At 38.6% G+C, this 21,391-nt stretch overlaps 1 protein-coding gene and 1 pseudogene across 1 annotated transcript in view; both read left to right on the top strand.

Annotated features, from left to right (window-relative positions):
• The window catches only part of LOC111416279 (lysine-specific histone demethylase Su(var)3-3), a 242,010-nt gene that overhangs the window by 145,411 nt on the left and 75,208 nt on the right, over positions 1 to 21,391 (top strand). The gene's annotated exons all lie outside the window — the stretch shown is intronic.
• Positions 15,894 to 21,035, top strand: LOC139429292 (cysteine-rich with EGF-like domain protein 2; annotated as a pseudogene).

Genomic DNA, 21,391 nt, shown 5'->3' with positions numbered 1-21,391 from the left:
ATCAGAATACATCAGAATATATTGAGTCCAATAGAAATATACTGAAAATTGTAAAATATCATTGGAAGATCACCATAATATGCTAAATGTGGATCATATATCACAGGTTGACGATCAGAAACTATAAGAAGTCAAAATACAAAAAAAGGTCATCAAAATACATTGAGTTTCACAGTAATATAGTAAAAATCTTTGGATATCATTGCAACATCATCATAGTATGCTGAGAATGGTCATATATCGCACGTTGATAATCAGAAAATATAAGATATCATCCAAAAATCATTAGAATACATTGAGTTTGATAAAAATATACTAAAAATCGTAAAATATCATTGAAAGATCACCATAATATACTAAATGTGATCATATATCACAGATTGATGTCATCAGAATACATTGAGTTTCATAGGAATATTGCGAAAATATTTAGATATCAATGCAACAGCATCATAATGTGCTGAAAATGATCATATATTACAGGTTAATAATCAGAAAATGTAAGATATTATCCAAAGATCATCAGAATACATTACAGCAAAATGAGCATATCACACATTGATGATCAGAAACTATAAGAAGTCATTCATAGGTCATCAAAATACGTTGAGCTTCATAGAAATATAGTAAAAAGCTTTGGACATCATTGCAACATCATCAGTAAAGTCAGTAATCAGTAAAGTTATATCCAAAATCATCAAAATACAGAGAGTTTGACAAATAAATGGTTGAATGTTGGTTGAAGATCAAAAAATATAAGAAACCATTAGGTCATCACAATACATTGCCTTTCATAGCAATATAGTGAAAATGTTTGGATATCATTGCAACATCGTCATAATATGCTAAAAATGATCATATAGTCAGGATATGTTAAGTTTTATAGGAATATAGTGAAAATCTTTAAATATAATTGCAATATCATCATAATATGCTGAAACTGATCATATATCATAGGTTGACAATCAGAAAAATTATGATAAATATATTAGTAAGCTTTAATCGATTGGTTGATAATTGTCACCATGATACTTGATCTATACCTTGACATAGTTTTAGAACTTTTCGATTCTAATGATTTCGTTCTAATTTCTTTCATAATTGTGTTAAATTATTCAATGAATTTCTTATTAAAAAATATAAAAATAGTATAGAATGTAAAACGATTGTAGGGCAACTAAATAAATAAAAACAACAAATATTAGCGATGAAAGGAGATTGCGTGAGTTAATTTGTTATATGTTATGAATAATTAGCATTGCGATACTTGAGAGCTATTACATGGGAAATCAGTGTCGTTTACAAAACCCACGTATAACTCGCATGTTAATGCGTGTTGCATCAACGTAAATAGTGAACGGTTCGCGCAAGGTGAATGGTAATTCAATCGATTAATTCCTGTAAATGACAAGCGTTATTGAAGGTGGCTTTTAAAATGCGTTACAACTCCATTTACAACCCGGCAATTGTTAAGGTTTCTAAAAATAAATACAAAAAATTCATATTTTAATAGTAAATTGTGTCACTAACGAAAGTTTTTTTCAGTTTTAAATAGACTTTTTTTTTCTTTTTTTTCGAGAATGTAGAAATCGAATTCGAAACTGGCTGAGTATATAGAATAAAACCCTCTTCGGCGGCTTCACGCGCAGATGGAGATTTCGTGTCGGCCGGATTCCCGGGTGGATTTTTATTAATTGGGCAATAACTAGCAGCGCCACGCCGCGGCCTCAGGTTTATTGCGGCCGCGGCAGTTTCGGCCGTTAACGAGCGGGCACCGGCCCCCATCGACACCGAGGGCGCTCCACCAATTTATCACGTGACCGCGAAATTAACGTCGTGATTTATTTTTGAAATCGCCATTTGCATTTTTTGAATTAATTCCGTTTCGTTTCAATGTTCTTAGACAAAGTTAACGAAATATAACTACGACTTTAATGAGGTAAAAACGTTTTACGGTCCCCGTTATCATAACCAGTTTATCTGAAATAACACCTTAATGTGACTCATTAGAGTCGAAGCGGTTCGTAAACTCCCTCCACTTCACCTTTCCCCGTCGTATTCTATGTCCACCCTAACAAGCGTTGGATAATAAACTTGACCGGCACTTTTTACCGCATTTCTCCGAAGAAACTAGAAGCTGAAAAGAAGGAGGGTTATATTATATGTTAATTATCCCGTCAATTATGCAAATTTTATTGTTTAAAGCGGCCCAGATGTCTATCACCTCGCCTCAACTCCTCAATTGTTAGCAAGTCTGTTATAACACGGCTCCAAAACGGGGGGAAGGGTACAAAGGTATCGTGTGAGCTGGGACCTTTATGCCACAGCAAAGAACTCGTACTGTATTAATTATGGAAATCGACTCAACTAGGCGCTAACAGCAGCTTTTTCTTCCTCTTTTTATCGTTGAGTTTTACGAGCTTTAAATTACTGGGTGTCGTATTAATTGTTAACACCAAAAAAAAATTTTAAACCATATTTCTCGAGATTATTCAGAAATCACGTTCCTTGTAAAATGTAAAAACTTTTCAAGTGATACTCTTCGACAAGACATCAAACAGTAATTGCAATTGTTCATGTTTGATTCATCGATCAAACGACAAATTTCTCCGATGGTTGAAGAGGCAGATGTTACCTTGATGCCTAAGCTTAAAGGCGCGGTTATATTTATAAAATAAACGGGAAATCATGAAAATCAAAACATGAAAAAACATTACCTTCACATAAATACCGATAACAACGAATTTAAAGGATTTTAAGTTGAGGTTTTTTTTTTTAAAGTTAACCTTGATTGGTTTGTGGGTTTGGTTTTTTTACTATTTCGTAAGATGTTTAAACGGGCCTTGAGAGGTAAGAAGGGAACTCTTGTGGCATCTTTATGTGTACGGACCGCTCGGCCATGTTGCGACCGGACCGACATAAATTCGTCGTCCTCAAATTGGAATTTCGGAATCATTGGTTTTTAATTTAACGATATGGACCCGGTTTTAACCGATCGACCAATAGATAAGATACCTTTTCTTATCGATAACCCAAAAACTATTTTAAATCTAAGTCGAAATGATAAAATCCTCTCATTTCAATCCGGAACATTTCCACAACCATCAACGTTTATGTGGAAATGCAATATTCGTTTTGTTCGGTTTCTCAACAACATCGCGTACAGTCCAGGCTGGGTTTATGGATTACTATAAACGTTGAATTGTTTAAGGCCGGGACGAAGACGACGACGACGACAAGCGGCACGGCGAAAAAAACTAGTGGAGTAATCAATTCCAATGGAAAAAGCGCGACTCGACGTCAAAACGGCTTCGCGAGCGAACTTTTTTGCCGTCACAAGAAAGCTCGTCCTTTAACGACTCTGAATTCATCTAAGTATGGATTTACGGTGCCGCGTTTGGAACGGAAAGACCTCTATGTTACCAATTGAATTTCCACCAAGAGACGATTAAAACTTCAAAGACAGCTTTTTTATTTTCGTTTTTTAAACCTTAACACATTTAACTTTATAGGATATAAATATAGGGGTGTTTGATAATTGAAAATTTATCTTCAAATTCTTGCAGTACTCAAACAAATTATAAAAATTTTATAAGATATAACACTTTTGTAATAACTTAAAGAATCATGGCATTACTACGAACTAATTCGAAAAGCTTCTAAACAATGTCATTGAAGACAAAGGACTCCCCGAGAAGTATGTTGAGTCAATATTACCATCCAGAATTCGTACATCACGCAGTGAAATCAGTGTACGCGTTAAATAAGGATAAGTACATTTAACATCGCAACCTCAACAAATCAAGGAGATGCACTCTTTATCATGTAATCGGCCAGATTCAAGGTTAATCCAACCACTCAGCAGCAGAACAAACTAATCACAAAAGGGGGGTCACGGATGAGCTGAAGAGGAGGGTGAAGGGGATATATACAGGGAAACGACAGCTACATAGAGTTTGAGTATACCTGTATACTTTTTGCCCTTTATACGGCGGATTTGGAAGGCACGCTGGAGAAGGGGCAAATGGGAGGAATGGTGGTAGGAGGAAGAAAGGTTCAAGTGCTAACGTACGCGGATGACATGGTGATTGTGGCGAAGGATGCAACGGAAATGAGAGGGATGGTGAGACACTTGGAGAGGTATTACAGGGCGAAGGGGTTGGAGGTGAATGTAGCAAAGGCAAAGATGATGAAGTTCTGCAAAGGGGGGGTGAAGAAAGAGGGAGGAATAGAGATGAGGGGTACACATTCAGGGAGGATAGCAAGGACGCAGCGTATGTGAGGGAAATGGCTAAAAGGGCAAATAAGGTGATGGGGCAGGTCTGGGGATGGGGTGAGAGAGTGTTTGGAAGGGACATCAGAAAGAGAAAGATTATGTTTGATGGGTAGGCAAGGAGTGAAGTGATGTACGGGGCGGAAGTTTGGGGATGGAAGAGGCAGGATATTCTGAAGGACGTATAGAATCGGCACTGGAGGTGGGTTTCTAGATCTGGCGACGGAAACACCGGTTTATATTGTGAGGGAGGAAGTGAAGGTGGATGAAATGAGGGTGGACGCGGGCAGAAGAGCAATTAAATATGAAGAAATGATAGATACAAGACCATACTGCAGGATCCTGGGGGAGTGCTGGAAGGAAGTTAGGAAGGGGAAGAGTAGATATGGTAAAAGAGAGAGGAGGGAATATTACAAAAGGACGGGTTATTCGGAGGCAGAGATAAATAACACAAGAACGGAAGGGGTGGAGACGTGGATAGGGATAGGGACGTCCAGAGACAAGAGAGAAGGACGCAGATAAGAGAGGGAAGATACAATGAAAGATATGAGGACGAAAAGAAAGGAACAGAAGGCAAATTCTGGAAGAGGAGGGAGAAGACTGGAGATGGATGAGGGAGATGGTCGGGACGAGGGGTGTCAGAAAGGGGACGAGGGGGTGATAGGGGAAGTTGAATTTGGTTTGTCATATATTGTAATGGAAAAGATTGTTAACTTTTAGTTAACAATAAAAATTCTTATATAATATACTTACAAACCGTAATAAACAAATAAACAAGTTAAAAACACCGATTTGATGCCATGAAGATAATCCCTGAAGTCGCGAAGACTTCAGTTAAACTTTGATGGCTTGCTCAACTTACCTTTACTCTCCTTTTTAAATTAACTTTCACCATGATGAACCTGGAAATCTTAATTGCCAAATTACGAAGTAAGTTAGATTCTAACTTTAAAACAGTGTTACGAGACGCCATTCAACATCGTTTTCCTTATTTACTTGTCAGGGAGGTGCTAAATTATGTTCATTTTCCGCATAACATTAAATTGCTTCTTTTACGTGCAACAGATTTTCAAACGGCACATAATTTCTATAAAAGTTGTATTAGGTCAGCTTGGGTAATTCAGCTTACGCGCATTTTGTGTGGAAAAACTTCGACGTCACCTCGATTATTTTGGAATTTTGCCCAGTTGTCAGTCTGAGTTTCTGGACGGTTTTCTGAGAGCAATTGATAACAAACGGGAATTTGATCTTGGTACTGTTGGATTTTTGCAAGGCGTTTGATCGAATTCACTATGACTCTCTGTTAGCTACGCTTGATTACGTTGATTTATCTTTGGACTCAATTCATTTTATACAAAGTTATTTGTCTAATCGAAAGCAGATTGTAGCGTTTAATGGTGGAAGATCCAACTCCGTGGAAATTTTATCCGGTGTCCCTTAGGACTCTATTTTGGGACCTCTGCTGTATCTGATTTCCACTATTGGCTTTAATAATGTTTTAAATCATTGTGTGCCATACATATATGCGGATGATACTCAGCTTCTTTATTCTTTTAACATGTGCGATTTTGAGACTGCTGAAGCCAATATAAATCATGATTTACGCAGTGTTGAACAATTTGCTAGTAAGCTTTGTCTTCAAATAAATACCTCAAAATCTTCAGTTATGGTTTCTGGTGATAAGGCTTCTACTGATTTTGTTAAATCCAACATGCATTTGGAGGTCGGTGGCAAGGAGTTCGGTTTTGAGAGTGATGCCAGGAATCTGGGGATCATTATTGATAAACGTCTTCGTTTCGATGCGCATGTCAAGTCCCTTCTACAGAGAGCCTATTCCACCCTAAAATTGTTTTATAATAATAGGTATATCTTGAACCAGACACTTAGAATACAGCTTTGTGATGTCCTGGTATTGTCAATATTTAACTATGGCGACGTAGTTTATCGGTCTTGTCTTGACAGTGTCCATATGGCTCTCCAGATACCTCTCCACCGCTCAGAACTATTTAAACGTAGTTTTTCTTACTGTATGCCTAACATGTATAACTTGCTACCTGATTCATTCAAAGAAAGAAAAATATATATATTTTTTAATTTAATTTAGTTAATTCTGTTGAACAGTCATGTCGCTTGTTTTTTTATTGACTTGACTCGTTCAGTTGTACCTTTTTGATTTTGTTGTTGTATTCAAAATGAGGGTCTTTGAAAAACAGAGTGATCAGGAGACTGTTGCTCTTGGTTGACCTGACATGACCCTCTTTGATCAGCTTTAGACACATCTCATTAATTTCTTATTTTTATTTGTCTTTGTATTACTCTTTGTTTTATTTTGTTTCTTATCTGATAAATAAACATCTTTATTATTATTATTATTTGGGTCATTCAGAACCCCCACTTAACTTCAGACGCAATTTCTTGTCGACGAAGCAGATGCTTAAATTGTCAGCTTCGAACCTTTAAAACATTTCAGGCTAATGTCGGGTCACTGGCAAGTTCTGGAAAAACACCCTTACCGCTGCGTTCAAGTTTCTCTCCCCTCGCCTACTCTCTATTTTGAGATGTTCGATTTTTCCAAGAACAACCTTTTTTGACTACTTTGGCTCGCATCAAATGAGTATTCCTACGTATGGGAAGTTTAGTATTCCTACAGTTGATAGAGGGTAGTTTCGCTATTTATACTGATGCTTCCAAATCTGCAAGTGGTGGTGTTGGTTGTGCTTTTTTGATACCCAGTATTAATTATCATGCCGATTTTAAACTTAATCCATCCACTAGTATTTTTACGGCGGAAGCAATAGCAATTTTGTAGGCCTTAAAGTATATTGATAGAAATATGCGCCCAAATAGTAAGCTTAGTATTCAAAAAGTGTCCTACTATCTATAAAACACAGGAAACACTTCTCAAAGTACCATCCTGTTATAGTGGCAATTTTGAATAATGTCACTAGGTTGAATAATCAAGACCATGTGGTAAAACTTTTATGGGTGAAGGCTTGGTTTTGTCCATAATAAGCTTGCTAAGGTGGCCTTGCAAGACGGCAAGCTGCTTAAAAATAACTTTCTTCTTCTAAGGTCTTATGTATCTGCAGGGAGAACCTTGTAAAGGAGGACTGTTGCAGATACTGGAATCAAACATATCAGCACAGGCAGACGCAGTACATTCGAGTTAATCCTCGTATACTTTACCATTAAGTGGGCGTGACGTTTCTAGAAATCATATCAGCCGGAATTCACCAGTTCTTTGCTATCGCATGATTTCTCCTTACCACTTGATGTTGTAACGAATTTAAGCAGAAATTGTTTTGAGATTTTTAAAATAATTTTTGTTTTCATGAGGAAGAGTTCCATTATTATTTGATATCTTTTATTACTTCTTGTGAATGTTAAACGTTGATTAGTTTCGTTTTGCACTGTGGCTTATAGGCTGTTTCGTCACATCATGGATGAGAGGGCGGGCCAAATTAATAAAAAATGATTATATCCTGGGGGAGAATTTTTCCCTACTCTAGTTGCCTCAAACCCGATCATTGCTTTGTTTCCCCTGAAAACACACCCTTTTCATCCATCATCCGCTACGCCATTAAGTTCTTATGAGGGTTGGAATCTAACTATGGGGAGTCTCCCTAATTCATCTGCGTCACATCAAGAATCATTTTATTTATTTATTGGAATTTGCTGCTTCCCCATGCTGTTACGATTACATATAATTAAAGAAAAAATAAGTATGTTATTTTGATTAACACTTTTTTAACAATTATTAGATCCAATTAGAACAAAGAGTAAATTCGCAGGATGTGCGTTTAGTTTGCTATATAATTTCTTTCTTGCAATTATTACATATATTGGGGGAGGAAAGGCGTCGACGGGAAAAAAGCGTATCAAAGCTGTTTCGAGACAGCGCGATAAATTGGTTCGTGGAAGCGCTCACGGGGCCGTGTCGCCCGGGTTTGTTTAGAAAATAACACCCCGGGATACGCGAGGCCCGCGCCCGTCCATATTTCAAAACGGGCATCGTCGTCGTATAATAACCAAGAGCCGGTTGGTCTCTCGCTTCAAAATTACAGACCGATCGTCAGTTCATATTTCAAAAGCAGAGTGGAGACTCCCTACGACAGGAAGTCACCCGGGCTCCCTCTATCCGTCGCCGTAGATTTACGACGGACCGTCGTACCCTGACATTAAGGCGACGCCCACCTCGGTTTCACCGCTCTAATTCAACGTGTGATTATAGATTTTCTAGGGCCGAACGTCGACAACGTCTTTTGATCGGCGAATTACAGCCCTTGAGGGTTACACATGCTTTTTTTTCTAAAATGAAGGTAAAACTAACATTTAAAAATTCTTCTTAACGCGAGTTCTCAGAAATTCCACTATTTGTGGGTGACGACTTAATAATATAGAAGCAAGTTAGCAAAAAGCCAACGTTGAACGAAGTAAATCATCGACCTGATTTCTGGAATTTCTCGGGTATCGGAGAACGAGCCGCAGCTCGTCGTCGTTACTTGCACCACTCCATTGAGCACAATTATAAAATGATATGGTTTCGCGCACCAACGAAGAGAATATGCAGGTGCCGAGGCATCGACGATGCGTTTCGGATTTATCGCCGGTAATTTTTTATGTTTTCGCCCACAACTTTGTTGCTAATCTTTATCATCGTTTAAAGCGAAAATAATTATTTACTCACAGTAAAGCTTCAATATAACGGGGTATTTCCAGAGTTGTCTATACGATGTATAAATCAAGGACTAGAATAATATATAAATAAGGCTAGAAGTAACACTAGAGGTTGAACTAGAAAGTTTCGGGTTTAGCCGTATGTCTTCAGACAATTCAGCTCAAATTAACAGAATCAGAAGTTCTGCTCAAATCAAAATTTGCAAAAAATCATGGTAAACTGGTTTTCTAATGAAATAAGAAATGCCAGAAGATTTTTTTTTAATATTTGCATTTTAAACATGATGAGGAATCTGCTGCAGCTCAAATTAAGCTGATTAAAGAACTGGTGTGAAGTTATCCATAAATCCGAGCAATAAACTTAAAACATTAATAATTCCGTAACTAATACGATTTGGGTAACCAAATTTCACACAGAGGTCACTCTTACCCTCAAGAACAGCTTACCACCCCCATTTGGTAAAAAAAATTTGTTTCAACCCCCACCCCCGAAAAAGGGATGTTTTCGCCCTGATGGGCACCTTCGAATTAAACCAAATTCTACCACATAATAGAACACAGTTCTAAGTATTTTTATCAATTTTCAAAACACCGTAAGCCCTAACGGTTTTCGAGAAAAAAAATCATTCTTATAAACCGCGGATGGGATTTTAGGGGTGAATTTGACCCCGTTGGGCACCTCCAAAATTGATGAAATTTTAGGATGATTTAGAGGATGCTTTTAGCGATTTAAATCGACCATCCAAACACCGTAAGGTATAACGGTTTCCGAGAAAAAAAAATTGTTATTAGACACTATAGGTATACAGCGCGGCGCGGACTTTGGGGGTGAATTTGACCCCGTTGGGCACCTCCAAAATTGATGAAATTTTAGGATGATTTAGAGGATGCCTTTAGCGATTGAAATCAACCATCCAAACACCGTAATGTATTACGGTTTCCGAGAAAAAAAATGTGTTATTAGACACTATAGGTATACAGCGCGGCGCGGACTTTGGGGGTGAATTTGACCCCGTTGGGCACCTCCAAAATTGACGAAATTTTAGGATGATTTAGAGGATGCCTTTAGCGATTGAAATCAACCATCCAAACACCGTAATGTATTACGGTTTCCGAGAAAAAAAATCTGTTATTAGACACTATCGGTATACAGCGCGGCGCGGACTTTGGGGGTGAATTTGACCCCGTTGGGCACCTCCAAAATTGACGAAATTTTAGGATGATTTAGAGGATGCCTTTAGCGATTGAAATCAACCATCCAAACACCGTAATGTATTACGGTTTCCGAGAAAAAAAATGTGTTATTAGACACTATAGGTATACAGCGCGGCGCGGACTTTGGGGGTGAATTTGACCCCGTTGGGCACCTCCAAAATTGACGAAATTTTAGGATGATTTAGAGGATGCCTTTAGCGATTGAAATCAACCATCCAAACACCGTAATGTATTACGGTTTCCGAGAAAAAAAATGTGTTATTAGACACTATAGGTATACAGCGCGGCGCGGACTTTGGGGGTGAATTTGACCCCGTTGGGCACCTCCAAAATTGACGAAATTTTAGGATGATTTAGAGGATGCCTTTAGCGATTGAAATCAACCATCCAAACACCGTAATGTATTACGGTTTCCGAGAAAAAAAATGTGTTATTAGACACTATAGGTATACAGCGCGGCGCGGACTTTGGGGGTGAATTTGACCCCGTTGGGCACCTCCAAAATTGACGAAATTTTAGGATGATTTAGAGGATGCCTTTAGCGATTTAAATCGACCATCCAAACACCGTAAGGTATAACGGTTTCCGAGAAAAAAAATTTGTTATTAGACACTATCGGTATACAGCGCGGCGCGGACTTTGGGGGTGAATCGCTAAAGGCATCCTCTAAATCATCCTAAAATTTCATCAATTTTGGAGGTGCCCAACGGGGTCAAATTCACCCCCAAAGTCGACGCCGCGCTGTATACCTATAGTCTAATAACAAATTTTTTTTCTCGGAAACCGTTATACCTTACGGTGTTTGGATGGTCGATTTAAATCGCTAAAGGCATCCTCTAAATCATCCTAAAATTTCGTCAATTTTGGAGGTGCCCAACGGGGTCAAATTCACCCCCAAAGTCCGCGACGCGCTGTATACCTATAGTGTCTAATAACACATTTTTTTTCTCCGAAACCGTAATACATTACGGTGTTTGGATGGTTGATTTCAATCGCTAAAGGCATCCTCTAAATCATCCTAAAATTTCGTCAATTTTGGAGGTGCCCAACGGGGTCAAATTCACCCCCAAAGTCCGCGCCGCGCTGTATACCTATAGTGTCTAATAACACATTTTTTTTCTCGGAAACCGTAATACATTACGGTGTTTGGATGGTTGATTTCAATCGCTAAAGGCATCCTCTAAATCATCCTAAAATTTCGTCAATTTTGGAGGTGCCCAACGGGGTCAAATTCACCCCCAAAGTCCGCGCCGCGCTGTATACCTATAGTGTCTAATAACACATTTTTTTTCTCGGAAACCGTAATACATTACGGTGTTTGGATGGTTGATTTCAATCGCTAAAGGCATCCTCTAAATCATCCTAAAATTTCGTCAATTTTGGAGGTGCCCAACGGGGTCAAATTCACCCCCAAAGTCCGCGCCGCGCTGTATACCTATAGTGTCTAATAACACATTTTTTTTCTCGGAAACCGTAATACATTACGCTGTTTGGATGGTTGATTTCAATCGCTAAAGGCATCCTCTAAATCATCCTAAAATTTCGTCAATTTTGGAGGTGCCCAACGGGGTCAAATTCACCCCCAAAGTCCGCGCCGCGCTGTATACCTATAGTGTCTAATAACACATTTTTTTTTCTCCGAAACCGTAATACATTACGGTGTTTGGATGGTTGATTTCAATCGCTAAAGGCATCCTCTAAATCATCCTAAAATTTCGTCAATTTTGGAGGTGCCCAACGGGGTCAAATTCACCCCCAAAGTCCGCGCCGCGCTGTATACCTATAGTGTCTAATAACACATTTTTTTTCTCGGAAACCGTAATACATTACGGTGTTTGGATGGTTGATTTCAATCGCTAAAGGCATCCTCTAAATCATCCTAAAATTTCGTCAATTTTGGAGGTGCCCAACGGGGTCAAATTCACCCCTAAAGTCCCATCCGCGGTTTATAATACTGATTTTTTTTCTCGAAAACCGTTAGGGCTTACGGTGTTTTGAAAATTGATAAAAATACTTAGAAGTGTGTTCTATTATGTGGTAGAATTTCGTTTAATTCGAAGGTGCCCATCAGGGCGAAAACATCCCTTTTTCGGGGGTGAGGGTTGAAAAATTTTTTTTTTACCAAATGGGGGTGGTTAGCTGTTCTTGAGGGTAAGAGTGACCTGTGTGTGAAATTTGGTTACCCAAATCGTATTGGTTACGGAATTATTAATGTTTTAAGTTTATTGCTGGGATTTATGGATAACTTCACACCAGTGATTAAAGATTCTGCTCAAACATTCTAAACATTTTGTTTAAACGTCTTAAGAAATTTGCCGTTTTAAGAAACGACGCACATTTGATACCAAAAGCTGGTCAAAACTCAAATTTATTAATTACAGAAAAGAACAATTCTAATGACTTTTGGAAGTAGTATTATATATAAGATGGCTCATAAAACGGCAGCCATTTTGAAATGGTGGTTAAAGTGGTTCATTCAGGCGGAATGTAGTCTTCGTTTACTTTGCACGTTGCAATTCTCGGTACTTCAAAACACTTACTTTTAGTCTTCCTAAAAGTCAGCGATACTTTTGTTGAAAACATTTACGAGAAAATACAGATCCACAGCAGTTAAGATTTGCAGCACAAATGAGATTGAGGGCAAATTTAGCTGCTTCCAACATTTTAAAAGATATTACGAAATCGCCAAGGAAGGCAAGCAAATTCCACAAATGCCATACAAAAGCTCTTCATATACCACAACTATCACCTACAGAAGCTATGTTTGTGGAGGCAAACATGAAAAGTTGACAAACAACGTTTTCCGTGTTACTCACTATTACAAAACGCAAAACAGCAGTGCTATCCAAAACTGGAGGCATTTCAAGTACCATCCACATGTGCTGAGGTGAAATTGCAAGATATTCTGGAACACACTTGTTCTCGTTTATGCCAGTATCTGGACGAAGTTTTTGAACGATGCAGTGAAAAAGAACGATCTAATTTATTCACAAATGTGGCTGTGATGGATCGCAGCAAACTCAATTCAAACAAACTCTGATGCAAAGCTCCTAAGCTCCTGTGTTTCACATAGATTGAGAACTAAAAAGGGTAAAATACTGTGGCAAAATCCAGTGCCATCCTTCCTTTCGACATTGTATAAGAATCAGGTTTATTCATGAAACGAAGCATGTTGCCAAAGATGAAATCATATATGTAGAACATCAAGTAAATTATCTACAAAAAAGTAAAGTACCTTTGAAAAGAAGGCGTGATCTTGTAATTGAACACAAAGTATTATTTACTATGGTCGATGGAAAAATATGCAATGCCACAACTAACACAGCTTCTACAATGCGGTGCTACTTGTGTGGGTTGACTTTAAAAAGCTTTAACGACATATCAAAGAAGAAAGATATGAACCCAGAATCACTATCATTGGAAATATCCGTCCTTCATACAAAAATACAGTTATTTGAATCATACCTTCACTTGTCATACAAGCTTCCAATAATTGGAAAGTGGCAAGCAAGATCTGGAGAAGATAAAAAGACTATAGCCGAGACAAAAAAACTAATTTAAGCGAAATTCAGGCAGGAGATATTCCAAAAGCTGGTTTTGGAAATACTAATGACGAAAATTCGGCTAGAAGATTTTTCCAAGACCCTAATCGACAAGCGAAATTACTGGAGTTGACGAAACCTTAATTTACAGATTGAAGATTATATTGGAAGTAATATCAAGTGAACATAAGACTGATGTCGCTAAATTTGAAATATACAGGCTGATTCTCAACTTATACGCATAAACTTGGGGAATTATTCCTCATGACAAATAATGAGTAATAGGTGAAAAAAATTGCAGCAAAAGTTTTTTAGTTTCCTAGATTATCCATGAAATTTACGTTCAAATCAAGAATACATATAAAATTTTAAAATGACATCAAAGTAAATGTTCCAAGTTGTTTCCAATATTTTCTATACACAACTGGGCTCTCTGAACTGAATCCACGATGTCCCACTAGCGCGGCCTAAACCGGGTGTTGGCGGATTGTCTCGGCAGCAGTTTGTACTTGATTTCGCAATCCTTGCTTAGTATTAACTTCCTCAGTATTCACTTCTTCACCTACAATGTTAAATGCCTGTGTTAATCACTGTATGCCATCCTCAGTATCAGCCAAGAGGACGACATCGTCTGCATAGCACTCAATCTTGATTTTGTAATCATCATAGTCTAACCATAGTTTACATTACATACTTTGTAGTGTTTGCCCTGTTGAGGCAAACTGATATTTAGGCTGGGCGACCGAGATGACCAGGCCTATGAGCTACCTCGTCCATTTTCCGGGAAGTACCTTATCTAGATCTCGTCGGATATAACTATGAAACTAAAAATCTTTTACTACAACTTTTTTCACCTATTATCCATTATTTGTCACAACAAATAAATCCTCAAGTTTATGCGTATAGGTTAAGAATCAGCCTGTATGTATACGAAACACCTCAGTTGCATATTACTTTATACAGCTGGCATCGGATGACACCAACCATGCACAAAATTTTAGTGCGTGGTGCTAAATTATTCCACATGCTTTGTTGTCGATTGGGCAACTAACAGAGGCGGCTGCTGAAACCAGAAACAAAAACTTTCGTACATAAAGGCAAGGATTCGCAAGAAAATTTTCCCTAGAGGCGTGTAATAGAGATGTTATACATAGATTACTGTTGAGCTCTGATTCTCTTATTGCAAGTATACGTCGATTGCCAAAAAAATCAACGAAACCGTTCACCAAAGAAACCAAGAAAGTCAAAAAAGTGTCCATGAAAACGAAGAACCAAAGGAGGAGAGTTCGTTTGACGAATCAGAATAATTCACTAACATATGAATAAAAAAAGAGTTTTGCTAAGCGTCGGCTAAATCCCAATTTTTCCAGTTCTCTGTTTAATGTTAGTTCTAGTGGCAGTGCAAGTGTAAACCTAGAACTAACATTAGTCCTAGAACTAGAAACATTTGGGTTTAGCCGCACGTCTCTAAAGACGGCTAAACCCGAATGATTCTAGTTCTACCTATAGTGTTAGATCTACATAGTACAGTACTAGTGTAAAACTAGAACTAGAAACGTTCAAATTTAGCCGTTTGTCTGTAAAGACGGCTAAACCCGAATGATTCTAGTTCTAGATATAGTGTTAGATCTAGATAATAAAATTTGGGTTTAGCCGCACGTTTCTAAAGAGGGCTAAAGAAAGCATAGTTTGGCACTTGTTCTAGTTTGCACTTGCACTGTCACTAGAAATAACATTAGATCTAGAACTAGAAACATTCGGGTTTAGCCGTGCGTCTTTAAAGACGGCTGAACCCGAATGATGTTAGTTCTAGGTAGAGTGTCAGATCTAGATAGTTACACTGCTACTGTAAAACCAGACCTAACACGAGACCTAGAACTAGAAACATTTGGGTTTAGCCGCACGTCTCTAAAGACGGCTAAACCCGAATGATTCTAGTTCTAATTATAGTGTTAGTTCTAGTTTTGCACTTGCACTGTCACTAGAAATAACATTAGATCTAGAACTAGAAACATTCGGGTTTAGCCGTGCGTCTCTAAAGACTGCTGAACCCGAATGATGCTAGTTCTAGATAGAGTGTTAGATCTAGATGGATACAGTGCTACTGTAAAACCAGGCCTAACACGAGACCTAGAACTAAAAACATTTGGGTTTAGCCGCACGTCTCTAAAGACGGCTAAACCCGAATGATTCTAGTTCTAATTATAGTGTTAGTTCTAGTTTTGCACTTGCACTGTCACTAGAAATAACATTAGATCTAGAACTAGAAACATTCGGGTTTAGCCGTGCGTCTCTAAAGACTGCTGAACCCGAATGATGCTAGTTCTAGATAGAGTGTTAGATCTAGATAGTTACAGTGCTACTGTAAAACCAGACCTAACACGAGACCTAGAACTAGAAACATTTGGGTTTAGCCGCACGTCTCTAAAGACGGCTAAACCCGAATGATTCTAGTTCTAATTATAGTGTTAGTTCGCACGATAATTAGTTAGTTGCACTGTCAAATAATATTAGATCTAGAACTAGAAACATTCGGGTTTAGCCGTACGTCTCTAAAGACGGCTAAACCCGAATGATGCTAGTTCTAGGTATAGTGTTAGATCTGCATAGTAACAGTGCTAATGTATCATAAGCCGAATGATTCCAGTTCTAGGTATAGTGTTTGATCTACATAGTAACAATGCTAGTGTAAAACTAGAGTTCTAGTTTTTATTTTTATTCAACGCTGACGTCACGAACGGGTCTTCGGGCTGTGCACCTGTTCCCAAGATGTAGTAGTCGTCGTAGATTCATGTAATTCATACACTTATAACTAGAAAGTTTCGGATTTAACTGTGCGTCTTCTGACGTCTTTAAAGTGCAAATTGAAATTAAAAATATTTTATATAACGGACTTTTGGAGGTTTTACTGTATAAATCAAATTAAACGTATTATTCTGTTCATTAGCCCAAATGAACGACAACATAAAAGAAAAAAGACAAAAAATATATACAAGATTGGTGGTTTTTAATACAAGTTTTGCCTGTACAAGATGAGTTATGACCTTGCAGTTTCCTACAAAAGGGTCCCGAAAAATATGATTTCGGTGATTTACTTCCTAAAGTCGCACACTGGGTGATAAATACGTGCCATAGAAAATCCCGCGATAAATTTCCAAGGTACAAAAGGATTCCGCTACGGGATCTTTACCGCGCAATTTGTTACTCCGTTCGCAAATATCATTTGTTACCTTGAGAGGTTTCTTTCGAATCCGCGGCGGTCTCCCAATTAAAAAAAGCGGAGGGCGCATTCTTTGCGGATCGTTTCAGCTGCTGGTGCACTCCAAATTCCCAGACGCCGTCCCCTAAACACTACTGTTTATTCCAGAAGACTCGTTTACGCGTAAAATGGCAGGTTTAGCGTTCGAGGTTAGGATCCAGCCCTCAATTACCATAAAGAACGTACCGATGCGACAGCTCGCATAAAATCCGCCAACGTTTAACTGAAGGAGCTTCGGTACGCCACTTGTGCGCATGTCCGAGTTGAAGACACATTTTTCCGAGCTCCCTTAAAAGCGTTTTAATGTAAATTCGTTACGCCTGCGGATTTTATTAGTCACCGCGTAAATCTATTCCTGTTTTGGTCTGTTTTTACTCTCGTATCAAATCCTCTATATCTACTCACAACAACATTCTACCACTCGATATTAACGCCGACAATAACTGTAATTTAAACTTGTATTATCAATGTTCGAGGATTAGACGCCTTAGCGACCACACCGACCGTTCCAGAAGCCATTACGATCGTCCAGTTTCCGTGACGCCCTCCGCAAAATGAAACGACCAAAAAAATAACCCTTGGTCATTCGATAACAACAACGGCTCGCTCGCCTGAAACGACCGTTTTAGCAAAAACCTTGGGCATTGTTCAGCCATTACTGCACCGGCCGCATGAACGAGCACAGATCCACATCATCCAACTTCTTATTCTACAGGGCATACTTTTGAAAAATTTAATCTTTTTAAAGGTATTTTTACACCTCGATTGTCTTCGTATGGATGATAATCGCGAAACGGTTCTCTTACAGTAGGGAAGTAATTAATTCTCGTTATTAACGTCTTGCAAGATCAGAACTCGAGCCATCCGATAGCGCCGCTTGATACCACGTTTCGTTTGATTAATGGCCAATCTATCGTGCATGGAATAGCACCATATGGCACTGACTTGCAATGTGATGTTAGATCTTTGTACTCTTCCCTTTTCTTTATATAAATACTAAAGCGAAGACAAATCGCTTAAGATTAAAAATATGTTGTTAAAAAAATTTTTTAATCGATTAATTTAGGATCGATAATATTTTTCTTCTCCTCGTAGTTAATACGTCACCTTAAGTGAATACAAATACGTGTAAACAACGCGTCCTGCCAGGACAATAGCGTTTGGATCGGTATTTCTCTGGCAGAGCTATTACCTGATAATTTATGGGCTACGGGTCACGCCTCTTCACAGACGAGGATCGAGCGAACGAGCGTTCCGAAACCACCATTACAAAGAAATCAAAGAAAAGTTGACATTTTTCTATCAATTCTCAATCTCTCTTAAGATAGACGACTACGTGACATAGAATGAGAGTATAACAACAAAATGCGCGTGAAGAAGTTTGCGTAACCGACACTTTGCAGCCCATTGTCCGCGAAGTGTTATTGTTGCTTTTGTCGAACTCTCTCTCTTCAATTAAACCCCTCTTGGACGTAAAGTTGCTTGCGTAGGAAGAGCCGTAATGAGATTCGGAGGTCCCGAGGCGACCCGGACTTCTATTGATACCTTGACAATGAGCTTAGGAAAACAACCTGCTATCATCCCGACCACATCTTGTTCGAACTTCTTCTCATCGAAATAACGAAAATAAATCCGAAAGAGATTTTGAAATTGTATACGGTGTCAATTAAGGTGGCGAATGTGGAATGTTCCGTGGATTCTTTAGGATTAAGTTTTTTCGGCGATACATTACGCATTCATATATTCATCGTCGGGTCCTCTTGGATTCGGTGGAATCCGACGTCACGACATCGATTTGAAAGTCAACCATTGGTTTCTGTCGGCTTGTGGCCACGCAGATCGCGCTTGCTCGCCCGATAACGTCTCACTTTGAGTGCGCGAATAAATCCGGACGAAAATACGAGTCGAAGAAGAAAGCCGAAATCGGCGTTGCTTCTGAATTAGGCAATAGCCGATTTATACGATTCGAAACGACGAGCAAAGTGCCACTTGAAAATTACCCCATTGTCTCTTCTTCGGATCCTTTTTGCACGATTTATCTTTGATTCTTTACTTTTACGATATACCTTCGCACATTTACAAGACAGATTGGTCGTTATCCTTATTTTCGTTTTCTTTTTTTCTTTCGTGGTTTTTGGAAAGATGTCTTTGAAAGGAAATCGGGTTGGAAGTTGGATCGGGCGTCGCAGTTTCAGTGGAGACAAATGCGCCGCCCCGCGACCGCGCTAATGAATTTTAAGGGGCCCTCCCGATTTGCACACAATGTGCCGTCGGGCGCAAAGCAGCGAGAACGGCCGACGCCGGAATGCGGCTTAAACGGCAGCAGTCGGCGTAATTAATATCCCACTTCGGGGGCCGGCCGAGAGAACCAATTACCGCCTCTTCTGGCGCGATTTGCAACGCAGCAGGTCGCGAAGTCTCTTCCGATCCCGAACAACTACTAACCACAGAGTTGAAAGAGGAACAGAAAAATTTTAAAACACTCTCTCACAGGTGCGCGCTCAATAGACCGGGTGAAACAAACAAAAGCGTTAGGATATTTCCTGGATAACCATGACAGGATAATTATGGGATATTCGTGTTTTCAAATTTTTTTTACGTTAATTAGTCTCGGTTAATTTACCAAATAGTTGACATATTAAGAGTTAATTGGCATAGAAAAATAAAGGCGGTATTTAATTTAAGTTATTGGGCGTTTCAAGAGATACGGATAATTTAAGCTGCATTAACGTCGGAACGTCTATTTTTAACCTCTTCAATTCGCGCGCTAACGATGCCTCGTATTTGGAACGTTACGGAGTCGCAAAGTGAAGAATCCGCAAGACTCGATTGCCTTCCATTAATCTTTGTAGGCTATCCATAGGCGAACTGTGCGTCGATTTTTGCATCCCGGCGGCACAACGCCGGAATTATTACCGACATTTATATTAAGGATGACGGCCGCAACCCCGCAGACTCGCCTCTTCGCGTTATTTATTTTTCAACGGGGCTTGTGTCTTCATCTTCAGCTTTCTTAATGAAACGTCACTGGGAGGCATCGAAGTTATCAATCGCAAATCCCATCGACTGAAGATCAGAATAAATCGAAAATATTCTTCTTTAATTTTTTAGTTTCTTAAATATGATGACATTTTAATTGAAATTTCAATGAATATTGTGATTAGTTGATATATGTAACACCAAGCACGTCAAAACACAGCACTTTAAACGTTTTACTGTACAGTTCGGTGAAAAACCTTGATTTCTGACATAAATCAATTGAAATATTATGCTCATCGTGTACTGGTTGTAAACTTGGACAAGAAATGAGGAAATTCACTTTTCGCGATTGTTACCACAAACAAGAAGGAACAAGTAAGACAAAGCCGGTATTCGCCATGCAGTGCATGAAAAATCTTTATAAATTCATTCAAAAAGGGATGGATAGAACAGCGAAGAGAAATCATGCAGATGGCAATACAGCTTGGGAAAAACAAAAGTTGGGTTCGTATCCAAAAAGTCAAATCCGATTAGTAGAAATTCAAGAAAAGATTTGTTTGGATGTTGAAGAAGGATGTGATCAGTGTTATGCGTTACATGAATAACATGATGCGATTATATTTAGAAGAATGGTGGTTTAATCTACAAGATGAAAAGCAAAATATTTATGAATATTTTTGCATAAAAATGTTACAATATTGTTGTCCCGATCATCACTACGGTACAAATTGTACTCCTTGTGTGGGATAATATTTGTAATAATAATGGTAAATGCAAGGGGAGTGGAACTCGGAAGGGTAGCAATGTGCTTCCACATGTAATGGGTGTGATAATAAGTTTTACGAAGCTTGTCATGATTATAAGAAGCTTCTATGTTCACCTTGTCCTATATATTGTGATGAACCATTTACAAAAAAGAGTTGTGAAAAATGTGCGCCTGGTTTAGATATCAACGAGTGTGCTGGACCTAAATCAGTACACACCTCTCCAATTTTGCGTTAATACTGATGGATCTTATAGATGCCTTGAGTGTGTTAAAGCTTGTACTGGATGCATTGGTGATTGGGGCTATCAAAAATGCATCCAGTAGGTACATGTGTTTGCATTGTGTCAAATCTTGTTTGAAATTGAACCAAGTTGACACCATGTATGTGGTAAATTCTTCCACACTGAAGAAGGATTTTATCTAGAATGTTTTGGGAGTACCATTAATGCCGATTTCACATGCAGCCAATATTCGTTGTTTTTCACATTGTCTTGATCATAATCAATAAAGGTTTTCTAAACACAGTAGCCTTCTTCTTCCATCATCCCTGGGCAGGTATAGTCTACGAACTAAGGCTCGAAAATAGAAAAATCTTCGCTTCATTCATGATATTCCCGCTGATTGTACAAAAAGGAAGCTAACATAAGCATTACAAACGTATTAGCAGATTCTATTTTTGT

The sequence above is a fragment of the Onthophagus taurus genome, chromosome 3 (genome assembly GCF_036711975.1).
Source record: "Onthophagus taurus isolate NC chromosome 3, IU_Otau_3.0, whole genome shotgun sequence".
In the NCBI taxonomy this organism is placed as follows: Eukaryota; Metazoa; Arthropoda; class Insecta; order Coleoptera; family Scarabaeidae; genus Onthophagus; species Onthophagus taurus.
The sequence above is the reverse complement of the archived record's forward strand: the minus strand, read 5'-3'. Positions and strand labels throughout refer to the sequence as shown.